At 42.7% G+C, this 17,928-nt stretch overlaps 1 non-coding gene across 1 annotated transcript; it reads right to left on the bottom strand.

The window, feature by feature from the left end:
* Window positions 1-2,730: 2,730 nt before the first annotated feature.
* Window positions 2,731-2,836, bottom strand: LOC139037884 (U6 spliceosomal RNA). Its single transcript, XR_011490837.1, has one exon. It is a non-coding gene; the product is annotated as a U6 spliceosomal RNA (small nuclear RNA).
* Between the last annotated feature and the right edge of the window lie 15,092 nt (window positions 2,837-17,928).

Below are 17,928 nucleotides of genomic sequence, written 5' to 3' on the forward strand. Positions count from 1 at the left end.
GTTAGATATTCTCAGCCAATGTTATGAGTCCAATTCCTATATCTCCTCATTAAGCACTAAAATACTTCATGGTGAGGATTGTTCCTTGTGACTAGCTAAGTTCACCAGACAAATAGAAATCTTTTGGAAAAATATGTGCTTGACTGCATGTATTCCCCCTTCACCAAAATTATATATGTACTAAGCTTTGCCTCCTGCCTCTTTGGAGCAGCTTCTCTGAGCTCTCCGAGGCGCTGTCTCCCAGGCCGCAGTTCTCACTTTGCCCCAAATAGAACTTAACTTGTAACTCTCACATTGTGTTTTTTTTTAAAGTCAATATGCATCAAATGCTTATTACAGATAATTTTGCATGTGTGTGGCTGAAAGTCTCCATTTTGAGTGGAGGTGTTCTCACCTATAGATAATAGTCTTTACTTTGTCCATGAAGAAAGGCAAATACACTCACTTGCTTACTTACTTAAGTGTAATTTAAAACCAACTCTTGAGCATAATGGGATGTTACAGCCAATATTTATTTTTTTCCTTTCATTAGATAAATAGTATTAAATTGGGATCCTTGAGAAAATTGTACCAACGGTATCATATTTGAATGTATTCCGAGCTTGAGACTCACTCAGGCAAATTTTTATCATATGCAAATCACCATCATTATGCAAATAAGAACATCCTCGTTGCCATGCAAGTGTAAAATGAATGTTTGTTTTTATGACGATGAATTATCTTTCCCAGTTGCAGTCTGCTGTGTGCAGTTCAGAAATCTGCGTGGGGGGCTCCTGTTTGTTTTCCAGAGATTTTTGTTGGTGTCAACGTGAATATATTGCCAACTCAGGCAACGTGGATTCTCTCTTTATTCCCAGGTCTAGAATCCTAGTTTCTTTGTTGAAGCATTACTGGATTTTGTGGGTTTTTTGTAATTTATAGTTTATATATAGTAGCAAGTCTACAGCTAACTTGAAAAGCTGTAAGCCTTTTGTGGTTCAACTGGGAAGTTCCCTGCTCACTTTCAAAGTCCTCCAGGCCCTTTCTGAGTCATCTTAGAATCCCTCCAGGGAAGAAAATGACCCAGAAGAGTGGATTATTTTATTGTACTGCTGTATGATATAGGCTAGCTGGATAATATTAATAACAATAAATCATTAACAATTAATGCTCCCTAGTGAACACTATGTGCTAAGTATTTAATTTATAGTTTTTCATTTAATCCTCATGCAGCCCTTAAAGGAAGATTCTGTTATCATCTCTATTTCATATAAGAGGAAAATGAGCTCAGAGAGGTCAAATACTTGTTTTGGGTCACATAGCCAGTAAGCGGTAGAGTCAGGACTCAGACCCAGGTTCCTGCTCCCACCAAGCTTGAGGTCCTGGCATTCACCATGACTCTCTGAAGGGTCACTTGAACTTCAGAAGTTGGATTCATGGGTGCTGAATAAAGCAGGGAGCTTGTCCAGGAGGCTGCAGTTAAAAGGAGAAACTTTGGTTCCCCGGAGGTCAAAAGGAGAGTCTCCAGCGATAGGGGAGTAAGCTGAGGTGATGGGTGAGGATGGGGATGGAGGAGGACCAGCCAGTGGACCAGTGTCTCTGAAGGGGGGCAGCGTGAAGCCTTGAAACCAAGCAGGACCCTGTGAGGCTCCTGGACACAAAGCTTTTCTGTGTCCCTCATTTCTTGATTACAGAAAATATTCTTCATTCTGCCTCCATGACCTTCCCTGAATTCCAAGGGGCAGGTTCAAACAGTTGCTAATCAGGGAAAAGAGGGGATGTGGAGGAGGAGTCAGGAGAAACAGTAGTGAAGCCTTGGGGCAGGGTCCTGGTTCCCCCTCAAGGGATATACAGAACAATATCTTTGAACTGATCTGCAGATACTGAAACCCACCCCAGGTGGGAGAAGCTAACTGTCTTCTGTTCACAAGCAGTTAGATGCCAGACTTGTTAGAACCAGAAGGTTGATGAGGCTGATTTCAGATTATATCACCACCAACCAATCAGAAGAATATTCATGAGCTGACCACACCCTCTTTGAACCATTACTATAAAATTCCTCATTACCCCTCCAGGTGGGGACATGCAGTCTTGAGGGTATTAGCCCACTGTGGCCTCCTCTGCCTGGCAAAGCAACAAAGCTATTCATCTCCACTTTATCTGAAACTCTGTGTCCAAGTTTAATTCAGTATTGGGGTTGAATTTGGCTTCAGGCTGAGGCCATAGGACACTTCATCTTATGGTTTCCAGGAAGACATGAGATAATTATGAGTGGTATTAGGACTTCCATTCAGGCTCCCACAGCCTGACATGATTTAGTCCTAACATGATCTTTCCCCACTTCCTGTCTATCTTAGTGTCTCCGTGGTCTAGATCCCCATCAGTTTATTCCAGGCATGAGAGGGAAAAGGCTGTGGATGAGAACCTCATTGTAGAACATTCCTTCTCAGGCCCTGGGAGTTTTCCTTTTGCAGATGTCTCATTGCACCTTTAATTCATGGCAGTTCAGCATTTATTCATTTTAGGAAATAACACCCTGATTTCCCCATTGGGAAATAATCAATGTCACATGGGAAGCTGTCCAGCAGGTTGCTAACTCAGACAACCTACTCTTTCCAAGTGCATTGGGGGATGTCTCAAGTTCCTTCCCTGGAATTCAGATCATGAATACTGTGACCAGAAGACTGAGAGAGACTGGAACCAGTGCCTCCAGAAAGACCTTGGGAAGATAACCAAATACCTTTTTTTTTTTTTTTTATGGAATGCTTCATGAATTTTCCTGTCGTCCTTGTGCAAGAGCCATGCTAATCTTCTCTGTGTCATTCCAGCTTAGTATATGTGCTGTCAAAGTGAGCATGATAACCAAATATTTTTATTTGTTTATTTATCTGGTTGTCCCAGGTCTTAGTTGCAGCACACAGGATCTTGGATCTCCATTTGTGGGGCGCGGGATCTTTAGTTGTAGCATGTGAACTCTTAGTTTGTGGCATGTGAGACCAGGTTCCTGGACCAGGGATCAGACGCAGGCCCCCTGCAGTGAGAGTGCAGAGTCTTAAAGCCTGGACCACCAGGGAAGTCCCATCCAAGTACTTTCTGCCACCAGGAACTCCTCTGGTGACCTCTGCAAGCTGTGCCCTCCATGTTTCCTGCTGATTCTGAGCATCATGTAACTCCCAGTATCTGTTCTCAGAGCCTGGTGGCCAGTACAGCCTTGGGCACTGCCTTCTGGAGGAGGTGGGCTAACTGAGCAGCAATCAGAAGACCACCACCCTAGGAGGGAGTCTTGTCAAGCTTGCAGGTGTTGAGGGGGTCACTGAGGACCATGAGCCAAACTGCCAACAAGGACAATGATAATGTAATGAGCAAGATTAGTTGTATCTAGCTCTTTGCAACCCCATGGAATAGTCCATGGAGTTCTCCAAGTCAGAATACTGGAGTGGGTAGCTGTTCCCTTCTCCAAATCTTCCCAACCGAGGGATCGAACCCAGGTCTCCTGCACTGCAGGCAGATTCTTTACCAGCTGAGCCACCTGGGAAGCCCTGCAACAGTGCAGGCAAGAGGAAAAGATAAACACTGAAATGTTCCAACTCTCAATGCTTTTTATTTCCCTACAAAACTGCAGGGCATCTCCAGTGGCTCAGCAGTAAAGAATCTGCTTGCAATGCAGGAGACCGGGATTCGATCCCTGGGCTGGGAAGATCCCCTGGAGGAGAAAATGGCAACCCACTCCACTATTCTTGCCTGGAGAATCCCATGGACAGAGGAGCTTGGGAGCCTGCAGTCCATATGGTCGCATGGAGTCGGGCACGACTGAAGGGACTGAGCATAATGGACAGAACTGCAATGGGGTGAGGGTCAGTTAGATGAGCTCAGTGCTAAGAAGACCCCCACAAAAGGGTCTTGATTGGAGTCAGGGGATGAGGAGGGGCAGGAGAGGAAGGGCTGGGGATGGGAAAATAGAGGTTCAGAGCAGACAAAAGTGCCCCAGCCAAGGGCCTCCTTAAAAGGTCTCCACACGCAGATGCCTGGGCTAGGAAGGCAGATGTCACCTGGGCATGGCCGGCCCACGGGATCTGAAGCCTTGATGAAAATCCTTTCCAAAAACTCAGAGCACTGGCTGTTCACCAATTCTGGTGTGGGGAGGGCAGCATCCCCTGTGGGCCTGTCTGTCAAAGCCTTACAATGACCTGTGATGGGCCTGAAAGATCACACGTAGGGTTTTGCCTGGAGCTGGCCTGCAGGTCTCAGGCTCTGAAGGTCCAGGTGTGTCCTTTTCCATGCTGCTCTTCAGGAAAAAACAGCAAACGTACGTTCCCACAAGAAGACGGGTCCTTTCAGGCCTTTCTCTTCAACGGTTCTGTTAAGGCAAGTTCATGTGCCTGAAGCACAGCGATGCCAAACAAACTGAAATGATGGAGTTTGGAGCAGTTCAGTTCAGTCATTCAGTCGTGTCTGACTCTTTGTGGCCCCATGAACTGCAGTACACCGGGCCTCCCTGTCCATCACCAACTCCCGGAGTCCACCCAAAACCATGTCCATTGAGTTGGTGATGCCATCCAACCATCTCATCCTCTGTCACCCCCTTCTCCTCCTGCCCTCAATCTTTCCCAGCATCAGGGTCTTTTCCAATCAGTCAGTTCTTCGCATCAGGTGGCCCAAGTATCGGAGTTTCAGCTTCAACATCAGTCCTTCCAATGAACACCCAGGACTGATCTCCTTTAGGATGGACTGGTTGGATCTCCTTGCAGTCCAAGGGACTCTCAAGAGTCTTCTCCAATGTTTGGAGCAGAGAAAGTCTTATTACAAGGCCATGCAAAGAGCCGGGTGGCCCAGGCCCTAAAAACCTCTGAAGCAAAGTATTTTTAAAGGCAAGGTGTGGGGAAGTGGGGTGGTCATAGGGTCTGTGATGGGCTTGTGCATGATTCTTTGATTTTCCGATGGTAGGGTAACAGTGCAGTGTCACAAGGGTTAACATAATTGGTCCTTAGGCTCCAGGGCGCCTGGGGCTCTGTGCTCAAGGTCATCAGGTGGTCAACATCCTGATGTTGGTGGGGGATTTTCACATCTGCAAAACAATTCAGAAAATGTCATCAGAAACAATTATTTAATTAATTCTGAGAGGAGATAAAGTGGAGGATATGGCAGAAGTCTTGCCCCCACCCCACCCCCGCCTCAAAGGCCCCATGGGGTCCTGCTCGGTTGCATTTTCTTCCTGCCTCTTGAGTCTTCCAGTGTAAAGTACAAAGAGGTGGTTTGGGTGGGTGGGTGTGCTACCAGTATTGGGATCCACACGGGTATAAGTAATGTCCTACAAGCAGCTTCAAAGAGCTGTTAACAAGTCAGAGAAGATAGATTTCAGGGGACAGAGGGCTGTTAAGTAAGATCTCAGACACCTGAGCATGCAGCCACCTCCACCATCTCCCATCTTTGTCACAGAGCTCAAGATTTGGATTCGGGAAAGAGAAGATCTGATGCATTTAGCCTGGGTCACAGGCCTACAGAGGCCACAGGCAACCAGGGCCTGGGGGTGGGGTTTGGTTCTCCCAAGGAGAACAGGTGCAGCTCCCAGAGCAGGTGGAGCAATGCCAGATGGACACACAACAGCTGGCCACTCAGGTCCTAGTCATGCTGGTCCCACGTGGTCTGAACAGAAGGTTCCAAATTTTTGAATCTGAATCTCTTCATGTCTCTTGCAATCTCCTTTGGGGAGAAGATGGTTAAAATATGTTCACATTTTGATGTTGAAGGCAATATTATGCAACTATAGGATTTTTATCATGAGTCTCATTCTCATTTATACAGAAAGAGCACTGATCTTACCAGCAACAGTGCAAAGCCGCTGGGATGGGCTGAACTGTGCATTCCTCCCCAGATTCATTTGTTGTGATCCTAACCCTCAGTATCTGAGAATGTGACTGTATTTGGAGATAGAGGGTCTTTATAAAGGTAATTAAGGGAAATGAGGCCTTCCCAGGTGGTGCTAGTGGTAAAGAACCTGCCTGCCAATATAGGAGACATAAGAGACAGGATTCGGTCCCTGGGTCGGGAAGATCCCCTGGAGGAGGGCAGGGAAACCCACTCTGCTATTCTTGCCTGGAGACTCCCATGGACAGAGGAGCCTGGTGGGCTACAGTCCATAGGGCCGCAAAGAGTCGGACACAACTGAAGCATCTCAGCACACACACATGCAAGGTAAAATGAGGTCGTATGAGTGGTCCAATCCGATATAGCTGATGTCCTATAAGAGGAAGAAATTGGTTTTTTTGTTGTCGTTGTTGGAGTATAGCTGCTTTACGCTGTTGCATTAGTTTCTGCTGTAGAGAGAGGTGAATCAGCCACACGTATACACACCTCCCCTCTTCCTTGGATTTCCTTCCCATTTAGGTCACCCAGGGCACTGAATAGGGAAGAGAGAAATTTTGAGAGAAAATTTGGACACAGACACACAAATGGAACACCATCAGAACACATGGAGAAGACGGCCGGCTGAGGAGAGCGGTCTCAAATCAATTCTGTTGACACCTGGATCTCAGACTTAGAGCCTCTGGAAATGTGAGAAAATTAATTTCTTGTGTTACTTTGTTATGGCAACCCTGACAAACGAATACGGCCTCTGTAATTCCTGTCTGAGACTGGACAGTGTGTCCTATTATAGAAGTTTGGGGAACTTTCACATGTATTAAAGGTTATTTTCCTTTGTTTTTCAGAAGTTCTCTCTTTTTTAACTCCAGCAAGCAGGCAGACTGCTTGCTTTTTGAACCTGTCTGTAATATTAATTGTCTAGAAAATTTTGTGAATTAATTGCTTACATCATTAAAAGGTCAGTAGGAAACAGGTGATGCTTTTTTTAAAAGGTGGTTTGCTGTGCAGGTTTTATTGGCTGCTCTGGTGTTTTTTACTGAGCTCGGAGTTGCAGAAGTGCAAACGGTTCAGTGACACCGACAAGCTACCCTTCTGTAAGAGCCAGAATTAATGACCCCTATTATAAATTAATCTATATGTATGAGTAATATATATAATCATATATATCAATCCTATTATTATCTAGTATAGCATATTACAATTATTTATAATATAATTTGTTCCCCTATATATATTATAACATAATTAATACATAGAATTAATTTTTGACTTATTTTTTAGAGATTAAGAACTTTGCAGAAGCAATGGGGAAATTTTCCACTTTCATGCTCTTTTGAGTACAGGAAGTCATTTTGATTTGGCTTCCTGGACCCCTAAAAATGTCAGTCAACCACAACCCCCAATTTCCCTTCTATCAGTTTCAGCATGAGTGGTCCAGGCCGCCAAGCACAGCATCCTCCACATGAGTTGATTGGCTCAAGCGCAAGCAGGGGACCTAAGCAGGTCCAATCAGAATGAAGCTCAGGGCTTTGTAGGATCCACCAGAAAAGAAGACTGCTGATCACACTAACCTGAATTTGGGAGAATGTGGGCTGACACTCCTGCAAGCGTTGTGCCCCCAGGAGAAGAGAGTATGGCAGACAGTGGTGTTTACATCACAGTACAGTTGAAAGGGAGAGAGAGAAATCAGATTTCTATGTCATCATTGGAACTCAGATTAAGCCATGTATAAAGCCAGATCTGAGCCTTTCTGGTTACACAGTCTAATAAATCTTTTTCCTTCTGCCAACTTGGGTTGGTTTGTAAAAGTTTCTAAGTGAGACATCAAGTGGGCAAAGATTAATGGATGGCTTGAACTATCTGTTTGATACGAAGGAGAAAAGGTGGTTCATTTATTGGTTAAGTGGCCTTTATGTTAATTATTAAGGGAGAACTTTCACCACCTGCCGTTTGCAATCTTGCCCTTTGATTTCACCTAGAGATCTAAGTGTTGGTGGCAGTGTGCTTGAGGGCAGACATTGATTTGTGCAGAGAGTGAAAAGACTGAGTCTTAAGGCAACAATACATGGTTTGCTTTCACATTAACTAGTAACTGACAATAAGCTTTGTTTGTTGGAGTTTTTTAAATCATAGTTTCAATTTCAGCAGTTGCAATTGGTCTGTTTATGTTTTCTATTTCTTTCTGGTTGGGTCTTGGGAGACTGTATCTTTCTAAGAATTTGCTCATCTCTATTAGGTTGTTCATTTTATTGGCATACAGTTGCTTGTAGTAGTCTCTTATGGTCTTTTGTATTTTTGTGGTGTCAGTTGTAACTTCTCCTTTTTCATTTCTAGTTTTATTGATTTGAGCTCTCTCCCTTTTTTTCCTGATGAGTTGGCTAAAGGTTTATTTTGTTTATCTTTTCAAAGCACCGGCTTTTAATTTCATTGATCTTTTCTATTGTTTTCTTCATCTCTATTTCATTTATTTCTGCTCTGAGTTTTATGATATATTTCTCTCTACTAACTTTAGGTTTTGTTTGTTCTTCTTTCTCTAGGTGCTTTAGGTATATGGTTAGATTGTTTATTTGAGATTTTTCTTGTTTCCTGAGGTTAGATTGTATTGCTATAAACTTCCTTCATAGAACTGCTTAACTGCATCCCATAGGTTTTGGATCATCATGTTCTCATTTTCACTTGTCTCCAGGTATTTTTTGTTGTTTAGTAACATATCGCTTAGCCTTTATGTCTTTGTGTTTTTTTATAGCTTACTTTTCCTTGTAGCTGATTTCTTTTTTAAAATATTTATTTACTTATTTACTTGCACTAGGTCTTATTTGTGGCATGTGGGATCTAGTTCCCTGACTAGGGATTGAACTCAGGCCCCCTGCACTGGCAATGTAGAGACTTAGCCACTAGACCACCAGGGTAGTCCCTTGTAGTTGATTTCTAATCCCAAGGTATTGTGGTTGGAAGGTCCAAGGGAGAAGATAGTGGCTTCAGGAAAAAAACATATATATTTATATTGTGCTGTGCTTAGTCGCTCAGTTGTGTCCAATTTTTTGCGACCCTATGGACTGTAGCCCTCCAGGCTCCTCTGTCCATGGAGATTCTCCAGGCAAGAATACTGGAATGGGTTGCCATGCCCTCCTCCAGGGGATCGTCCCAACCCAGGAATCGAACCCAGGTCTCCCACATTGCAGGCCGGTTCTTTACCATCTGAGCCACCAGGGAAGCCCATATATATAAACATATACATTTTTTTCCCCTTGTGATATGCTCTTATATTTCTCCCTTGTATCATCACAATACTAATTAAATTATTAGTAGCATCAGAAGGAAAATTAATTGTTGCTTCTCTCTTCTGCCTGAATAAAACTTCATTAAGACATAGTTTTTGATGTAATCTTGTTTACTACTACTTCCCTGTATGTTGTAGGACTTCAGGAAAAATTTAGTGTAACAATAAGAAAACCAGACTCAGAGATATGAGGTAACTTGCTCAAGATTGCACTATCAATAGAGTTGGGATGCATTTCCTCTTCATTACCTCTAGAATGTGAGTATGTAAACGGAAAGAGAGGACAGAGCATCACATGAGGCTCCCAGTTGAAAGTGGCCCCAAAGCAACACTAGAAAAGTGCCTTGGACCAGCTCTCATAATCCACCATAAAACCGGTGGGTTGTCTTAAAGATCAAAATTGAAGAGAAGCCAGGATAAGTGGAGAATATACAGGTGTGAGCTTCAGCAGATGTTTTCTGTCTGAACACCATGAACTGGAAGATGGAGACACCCTTTGAGATCATTGAATAGACGTCCAGTCTAGAGGGCTGCTTGGAAGATGGTGTTGCCAGGGGAGAGGAAGGTCTCAAGGGAGGAAGAAATAGCATTTTCTGATCACGAGGCATCAGGAGGTATAAGGGGATAAGTGTGAGTGGAAGAGGAATGAGAGATGGTACCTTGTCAGATTCTGGCTAGAAAGAGAGTCCACACCAGCTACTTGCTGGGACAGCATGATCTGGGGCACTGGCCAGAATCATGCGCAGGGAGGAGGAGCCCAACAGAGGATGGTGAGGAAACCAGAAATCCTAGCGCTTGGAGGACACAAAGGGAAGAGACCGTCTGGAGGCCCACTGGAGAGAACTAGTCCCGTGGTTTCCTGCCACCTGAGTCCCTGTAGGCCAACGTCATGAAAAACCAGGTGACCAGGGGTCCTGGGATAAGCAAACCTCAAGGATCAAGCCTCACAGAGGCAGAAGAGGGCAAGGGTGGATCTGGGACTGAGTCTGAAAGCAAACTCAGTGATGCAGGATTGAGGATGGTGAGCGGGGGACGGGGAGAAACCACATCCCATGCCTGGAAAGGCTTGAGCTCAGTTATCTGCCTGAGAATAAGAGGCATGGATGGAAGGGATGCAATTAAAGAAAAATTACTTTTGAAAATCCCATTAGTGCCCAAATGTTTTGTTATTAGATAGTAATTAAATAGAAAAGGAAAACGCAGTGTTTATGGTCATACATTATTAAAATATTAACCAGGCCCCCATGGAATCTGAATTTCCTTCTTTTCTGACTTCATTGAGGGCCCTTGAGCCTTTGGGATGCAAATGCTGTTTATTCAACACATTAGGCAATGCAGTTCAAATTATTTATTAATGGTGCTTATTTAGTTTGATATCTTGGGTGTTTTCTGTTTGTGTCTGATGTCATTTGGGAAACAGACCATTGTTTTCCATTTTTTATTCCTATTAAACAGATTTGAGAGTGAATTATTCATGGAACTGTTTAATTTTGAGGGACTTTGATTATATCGAGGCTGTAGGTCATTTTCTCCTCCTTAATTGAGGCTGCCAGAAGTCAATTAGCCATCCCTAAATGAAACAACAGCAGATATCTCATTAGCAGTTGGCTTCATATTTATTTTTTCTAGATTTCTTTTCATTTGTGGTCATAGTTTCTGTTTAGATAAATGATTGTACAGATGCTTTGAAATCCATGCGTGGCCTTTTTTTTTTTCTCAGTCAAGGAAATTGACTGCAACTGTTTCATGCAAAAAAGTTTCCAAGATTATATGCTGATTGGGAGCAGGGGCCACATTTTAAACTTTTTACGCTTGCTGGCTAACCTTTAGGGGTATAAACCACGTGTAAGATACTATGCTGTGTGGATTACAAATACGATCTGATTAAATTCTCATCATAACATTGTGATCTAGGGCTAAGAAAGCACTCCAAGCTCATAGCTGGCTCTGGCCATTCAGATCCTGTTATTTTAACCATTAATCATCTCCTCTGAACGTATCATGTGCTTGTGCTTAGTCACTCAGTTGTGTCTGATTCTTTGCAACCCCACAGACTGTAGCCCGCCAGGCTCTGCTGTTGTGGGATTCTCCAGGCAAGAGTACTGGGGTGGGTTGCGATTTCTTACTCCAGGGGATCTTCCTAACCCAGGGATCAAAACTTCATCTCCTGCATTGGCAGATGGATTCTTTAACACTTAGACACCTGGGAAGCCCAACAAATCATAAATACCAGGTAATATTTTATTTTGTGAACCAATGAAGAAATGTAGCAGTGGAGAGGTGTCTTGCTACTTCTGAAAAAGGGTACAATGTCACCTAGTGATCCTACAGTTCATTTTGTTTTTAACGCTGTGGACATTTACTAGTTAGGACTCAGGGTAGCAAGTGACAGGAGTGCAATCCAAACTGACAAAAGCAAAAATTAAAAGGGAATTTGGCTGAAAAAACCATAAAGTTGATAGGAAATGTTAGCTTCAGGTATGCCTGGACTCAGACGCTCAAACAATGGACTGATCTCTTTTTGCTACTAAGATTTCCAGTCTTCTGGGTTATTTTTGTTCCCAGGGAGCATATTCCCTTTTGGTGTTGAGATGGTGAATGGAGCAGCTCAGATCCACTTCCTAATTTTTTTAGCGCCCTTCTGGTGGATGGAGCAAAAGACCTAGGAAGAGGTATGATGGGCTTAGATGAGACAATGTGCTCATCCTTCAGCCAGTCACTGCAGTGGAGGAGTATGATGCTCTGATGATCCATCCCTGGACCACACACCCATGCCAGGACTAGGGCTGAGTACCCTAGTGAACTAGCACCATCCAGACTGCTTGGCTTGACTGGGGAAGGTGGGTTGTCTTAAAAGAATGAATCCAGATCAGGCAAAACACCTAAGTGTGTTGTTCACTTGTTGACTTTTGAGAAACTTGTTGAGGATGCTTGTCACTTCTGATTATATCTTCTGCTCTCAGTGTTTGAGTCACTTTTCCAGAGGCTTCTAGCAATCTCCATTGTCTGCATCAAGATCCGTGTAGGATGCCTGGGCTGTGGGTGGAGAATTGTCTTACTGCTTTTGGGTGTAGTGTGTTCTGTGTGTGAGGCACTGCTGCTGCTGTTCTTAAGGGGGTTGAATCAAACTAGGATGAAATCCTAGACTTAAGCTATCTTTTTTTTTTTCCTCTTCTCATTTCTTCAACTATCACTTAAAGACTTGAGGAGCCCCTCTGGGGAGAGAAGGAGTTGTTGGTACAGAGCATGCTAACAATTCTTTAATGGAGTTTCCTTCGTCTTGGAAGAAAGGGAGGACTGAGAACTGTGTGTATTTTTTTTCTCCCAACTCAGTGTCTGTCTGGGTCTGGGAGAAATTTGTTTCTTGTCCAATGTCTCCTATTTCTTCTACATCCAGCCCCCAAAACTTGCCTTTTTATTTAGATTCACTCCCTGATTACCAAGGAATCACACTCCTGCCTGAATCTGCTGTCTTGTCTTTCAATTTTGCCTAAGTAACATTCCTGTCCTACTCAAAGTGACGGGGCATTTACGGCTCTCATGGAATCAGTCATTTAACAGTCAGCCAATCAATGGAGAGATACCAAGACACGTCCTCCAACATCAAGGAGTTCATACCCTTGCTATCATGAAAAGCAGACTCTTGTAAGAGGGCCATTAGAATAAACCATTCCAGTGGAGAATTGTAAACAGAAGGGTCCAGAGCAAGGAGAGATCTCGGGAGGCTCAATCTAATGGGCAAATAGCACGTATTCTTCCTTCCTGGATACTTTCTTTTTCTATTTTGGAATTGACATGGAATTTACTAAAATAAAATTCACCATGTTAAAGTGTACGATCTGGTGCATTTTAGCATACTTAAAGGATTGTACAATCATCACTGCTATGTATTCTAGAATATTTTCATCACCCCAAAAGTGACCCCATACCCATTAGCAGTCACTCCTTAATGCACCCCACCATGCCCAGCTCCTGGTAACCACTAATGTGCCTTCCTTGCCTATAGATTTATCTACTCTGGCTATTTCATATAAATGGAATCATACTGTATGTAACCTTTTGCATCTGGCTTCTTTCACTTACTATCATGTTTTCAAAGTCTGTCCATATTATTGCCTGCATCAGTGCTTCTTTTGTTTTTTATGGCTGAAGCATCATTTAAAAATTCTACCATGAATATACGAGGGTTCCTCAACTTGATCTGGTTCCCCTGTCTTTTTCCCTTACTCCCAGATTATTTCTTGCAATTTAAAATTTTATGTTTACCTATTGGACTTTACATTTTATTTTTATCCATTATTTAGCTTCTTATTTCTAAGTTTCTAGAGTCCCATTTATCCAATTTAAATAAACATATACATAAACCCTTTTCTAGACCACAATGGAATATTCTCTTCACACAGCAAGAAAATCTATACAAAATATAGATTTGGTGACAATATTAATCATTCTAATAATCCTAATATCATCCCTAAAAATAAGCAAGCTAAATTCATCTTTTTATGGTGGGAAGATTTTTGTGGGGGAATTTTGTGTGTTTGGATGGAAGTAACAGAAACCTCTATCAGAGGTTGCGTGATGGCTTCCCTGAAATAAGAAACCAGAAACAGGCTTCCCTGGTGCCTCAGTGGTAAGGAATCTGCCTGCAATGCAGGAGACTCAAGAGATACAAGTTTGATCCCTGGGTCAGGAAGATCCCCTGGATGCAGGCATGGCAACCTACTTACAGTATCCTTGCTGGGAAAATCCCATGGACAGAGGAGCCTGGTGGGCCATGGCCCTTGGGGTTACAAAGAGTCAGATATGATTGAAGGGACTGAGCACAGATGACAGAAACCTCATGAAAATTTGAACAAACATAAAATATGTACCCATGGAGTACAGTTATAAGAGCTCCGTACTGTGCCCACTGCTCTGTGCATGTGAGTTCTGTGATGTTCCCTCCTGTGAGGCTTAGCTCCCGCAGCAGATGGAAGACAGCTTTCTGCAAGTCCTAAGATGCTCCTATAGGGAAGCTCTCTGGAGGATCGGGCTTGTGACAGGGACCTACCAATGGTCTAATCAACAGTGGCCATCAGAAAGTTTCCTACTGTGGAAGCATAGTTGCCAGGAACCCATCACACAATGATAGATTAAAGGACCCTTTGGACTTATGTTGATATCACAAAGGATGTTTCTTCACAAGTGAAAGAAGACAAAGATGAAGAGGAGAAGGGGCAGAGGGGAAGAAGAGGCAAAGATGAGAGTAAAGGAAACCATGCATGCTTGAGGCTGAGGACTACATGGGGAGCTGTGTCCTCTGAGGATGGAGCAGTGCAGAGGACTTGGTGGGTTCCAGGGGAGCCTGAGACAGTGGGAGTGAGAGTGCAGATGTGGCCCAAATTATTCATGAAACTCCTCAGTCCAGGTTGTAAATGCTCAGGGGTCTCATAAACCCATCTTCCACAAGGCCGTTCTCCATATGGATTAAGAGTTCCCGGGGGAAGGCCACGTTTCTCTAAAATAAGCATCACCTTGTTCTTAGTTGCCAGGGAGCAAGGAATAAATAAAGGTACTTGGAAATATAAATGCATGATAAAGAAAATTAAAATGGCAATAAGACACAGTTTACCTGGCAAGTTACCTCCTTATTTTAATGAAACCCTTTTTACTGCACCATTTACCAGCCTTGTGTCCAGTCGATAGAAAACTTAATAATGAAACAAGATCCCACAGTGCTTTCTGAGAACACTTGTAAATTTGGTTGGGGTTGGGGGGAGTGTTCCTTCTTCCTATTCAACTAAGATTAAATATGGCTCTTAAAACCCAGCAATGGAGATTGAGAAGAAAAAGCTTTATTTCTGCCATGGCACATGAAATAGCTTTGATTAAAACTCCATGAAGTACAAAAAGATTCTGTTGTATGTGTTCATGCGGTATAGTAGCCAGCAATGCATTACTTGGAACAAAGCAATTCCTTTTCATTAGTAACCTTACACCAGAAAAGGAAAATGGGTTGGTTTTGGATTGGCTGCCAAATATTAAACTCCTAATCATTCATGTGAAGTACCGTTTCAGATAAAATACACTCAGCACATGTCTATAATTACATTTTCTCATGATTAAGACAAATTAATGCATAAGGAAAATTGTGACTTATTGCCTCATGATACCCGTGATCTCACAAGTGTTATTTTTAGTCTCTTAAGAAGTTCAAACATACTGTATATATTTCTATTATGTTTATATTTCTATTCAGAGGGGAGACAAAGATTGTTTAATCACTGGCAACAGGACAATTGGTTACTGATGTAGAAAAGAATTACAGCCTCACCTCACACCATAGAGTGAGATGAATTTCAGATAAAAGAAAGAATTAAATCTAAGGAAATGAAACCAAGAAGACAGAGGTGGTTTATTAGTAGGTCTCAGTGTGAAGTTAGCCTTCCCAAGCCCAAGAGCCAAGGAAGAAAGTTCAGTTTATGGTTTCAACTACATAAAACAAAAACAAATTTCTACATGCCCCAATGACCATAAATAAAATTAAAGAGCTAATGAACCACTGGGGGAAAATACTTACTAAGTACAACAAAGCATTAACATCTCATTAAGGAGTCACCAACCACCTTAACAGTCTCACACATTATTGAAGAAAGAGGAAAAAGGAGTGAGTAGGCAAGTGATCAAACAGGACTGAAAATTTGTGAAAAAACTGCTTATTACTAGTAAAAACAAAAAATAAAACCAATCTAAAACATTGAGATACTGCTTTTCAACTATCAAGTGGCAAACCACTTTTGAAATAACACCATTAAAGAGCATTTCCCAAGTTTGGCACTATTATGTAATATTTTTGGATAATTATTTGTGGGGAAGGGTTATCCTTGCAGCAGAAATTAATCGAGGTACCCCATTGTGTTAGGGCTTTCTCTCCACTCAAGCAAACTACAGATTTTCTTTCTTGCTTAATCACACTCTGAAAATGATTGCACTCTAGCTAAGGTTGCACTATGTCCCTGATGTTTACTCCTCCAAGATAATACTCCCCAACACTCCTTTCCCCTGGGAGCATTCTTCATTTCAGAAAGAAGATCAAGGAAGGATAACCTTGAGGACCACATGTTCTGGAATCACCTGACACCAGCCCTAATGATCTCAATGCCCCCAGGAGAAAGAAGAATGCCAGAACTACATCAGCCCCAATCCTTATCTACAGCTCTGTTTTCCATTCTAAAACTGTAAGGCCTCTTCCAGCTTCCCGGGAAGCGGGGCACAGTCTTGAGAGCATTAGTCTGTGACCTTCTTTGCCTGGCAAAGTAACAAAGCTACTCCTTTCTACCCCTCCAAAGCTCTGTCTCTGCATTTCTATTTGGCACCAGTGAACAGAGGCTGAGTTTGGGGGGCAACATCCTGCATTGAGTCTCTACCCACCAGATGCCCCTTGCACCCTCTCCCTCTGATCCTGAGAAAGGTCTCCAGACAATATCCCATATCCTCTTGGGCCCAAAATTGCCCACTTGGTTAGACTACAATGAAATTTGCAGTCTTGTGCATTTCTGGCTCAGAGAGATTTTGGGAAGGCAACATGGAAATATTTATCAAAAGACCTGACAACATACATCCTCTCTTATCTAGCAATTATAGTCATAGCATTTATCCCACGGAAAGTATCTGTGCACTGTCAACTACACATTGGCTTGCCATTGGCACTTGCCATCCACTTCTACAAGGATTAAATCATGTGCTGCTGCAGTTGCTGATTTTCAAATTCCCCAGAAAGAAGCTCAGGGTGGAAAGCAGAGCTGAGGCTCTCTGTGTCCTGGAAAACCTGGCAGAGCAGGTTTTTGGATAGTTAGATATTGCCAGAAACTGATTTTATGAGCCCAATTTTTGTATCTCCTCATATCTAAAAAGACACCAAAATCCATCATGGTGATGCCTGCTCCTCATGACTAGCAGAAACCTTCTGCAAAAGAACATGTGTTTCAACAAAGGAAACTATAAGCAAGGTGAAAAGACAGCCCTCAGATTGGGAGAAGATAATAGCAAACGAAGCAACAGACAAAGGATTAATCTCAAAAATATACAAGCAACTCCTCCAGCTCAATTCCAGAAAAATAAATGACCAAATCAAAAAATGGGCCAAAGAACTAAAAAGACATTTCTCCAAAGAAGACATACAGATGGCTAACAAACACATGAAAAGATGCTCAACATCACTCATTATCAGAGAAATGCACATCAAAACCACAATGAGGTACCATTATACACCAGTCAGGATGGCTGCTATCCAAAAGTCTGCAAGCAATAAATGCTGGAGAGGGTGTGGAGAACAGGGAACCCTCTTACACTGTTGGTGGGAATGCAAACTAGGACAGCCGCTATGGAGAACAGTGTGGAGATTTCTTAAAAAACTAGAAATAGAACTGCCATATGACCCAGCAATCCCACTTCTGGGCATACACACTGAGGAAACCAGAATTGAAAGAGACACGTGCACCCCAATGTTCATCGCAGCACTGTTTATAATAGCCAGGACATGGAAGCAACCTAGATGCCCATCAGCAGATGAATGAATAAGGAAGCTGTGGTACATATACACCATGGAATATTACTCAGCCATTAAAAAGAATTCATTTGAATCAGTTCTAATGAGATGGATGAAACTGGAGCCCATTATACAGAGTGAAGTAAGCCAGAAAGATAAAGACCAATACAGTATACTAACGCTTATATATGGAATTTAGAAAGATGGTAATGATAACCCTATATGCAAAACAGAAAAAGAGACACAGATGTACAGAACAGAATTTTGGACTCTGTGGGAG

This window comes from Odocoileus virginianus, chromosome 12 (genome assembly GCF_023699985.2).
Source record: "Odocoileus virginianus isolate 20LAN1187 ecotype Illinois chromosome 12, Ovbor_1.2, whole genome shotgun sequence".
NCBI classification, from domain to species: domain Eukaryota; kingdom Metazoa; phylum Chordata; class Mammalia; order Artiodactyla; family Cervidae; genus Odocoileus; species Odocoileus virginianus.